Source organism: Cebus imitator, unplaced genomic scaffold (assembly GCF_001604975.1).
Source record: "Cebus imitator isolate Cc_AM_T3 unplaced genomic scaffold, Cebus_imitator-1.0 Scaffold136, whole genome shotgun sequence".
Lineage (NCBI taxonomy): Eukaryota > Metazoa > Chordata > Mammalia > Primates > Cebidae > Cebus > Cebus imitator.
The window spans coordinates 2,809,880-2,811,148 of record NW_016107451.1 but is presented as its reverse complement, the minus strand read 5'-3'; positions in this window follow the sequence as shown (position 1 = coordinate 2,811,148).

Here is a 1,269-nt window from a genome sequence, read left to right as displayed (position 1 = left end):
TAGAGACGGGGTTTCACCATGTTGACCAGGATGGTCTCGATCTCTTGACCTTGTGATCCACCCGCCTCGGCCTCCCAAAGTGCTGGGATTACAGGCTTGAGCCACCGCGCCCGGCCCTTTGTTTCACTTTCACTTTTTAAAAAGCATAATATAATTTTTGTTAGTATAATCAAGTACATACATTTTCTTTTCTTTTTTTGAGACAGGGTCTTGCTTGGTCATCCAGCCTGGAGTGCAGAGCCAAGATCTCGGCTCACTGCAATCTCCATCTCCCAGGTTCAAGCAGTTCTCCTGCCTCAGCCTCCTGAGTAGCTGGGACTACAGACACGCACCACCACACACGGCTAATTTTTGTATTTTCAGTAGAGATGGGGTATCGCCATGTTGGCCAGGTGTGTCTCAAACTCCTGACCTCAGGTGATCCACCAGCCTCGACCTCCCAAAGTGCTGGGATTACAGGTGTGAGCCACTGTTTCAGGCACAGATTGATTTTCAAATACTAAAACAAGCTTGCACTCTTGAGATTAAACTCTATTTGGACTAGATGTATTAAACTTTATATATATAGCTAGATTTGTTAATTTTTTTTTTTTTTTTTTTTTTTTGAGATGGAGCCTCACTCTGTCACCAGACTGGAGTGCAGTGGTGCAATCTTGACTCACTGCAACCTCCACCTCCTGGGGTCAAGTGATTCTCCTGCCTCAGCCTCCTGAGTAGCTGGAACTACAGGCACATGCCACCACGCCCAGCTAGTTTTTGTATTTTTAGTAGAGACAGGATTTCACCAAGTTGGCCAGGATGGTCTGGATCTCCTGGCCTCGTGATCCGCCTGCCTTGGCCTCCAAAGTGCTGGGATTACAGATATGAGCCACAGCGCCCGCCTGGTTCCTTCACTTTGGAAGGAAGGTTTTCAGGATACAGAATACTAGGTTGGTGGGCTTTTTTCTCCCAATATTTAAAATATTCACTTCATTCTCTTTTAGCATGCTTGGTTTCTGAGAACTCAGATGTAATGTCTTTGCTCCTCTATAGCTAAGTGTTCCCTCCATCTGCTTTCTTTTTTTAAAAAGTTATTCCTTTTCTTTTTGTTTGGTGTTTTCTTTTTTTTTTTTTTTTTTTTGCCAGAGTACTTTTGGCTACCCTTCTGCTTTTATTCCAAAATTTTTTCTTTATTTTTGATTTTAGATTTTATGCAGTTTAAATATTATATGCCTGGGTGTAGGGTTTGGAGCTGTGTGTGTGTGTGTGACAGAGAGAGAGAGAGAGAAA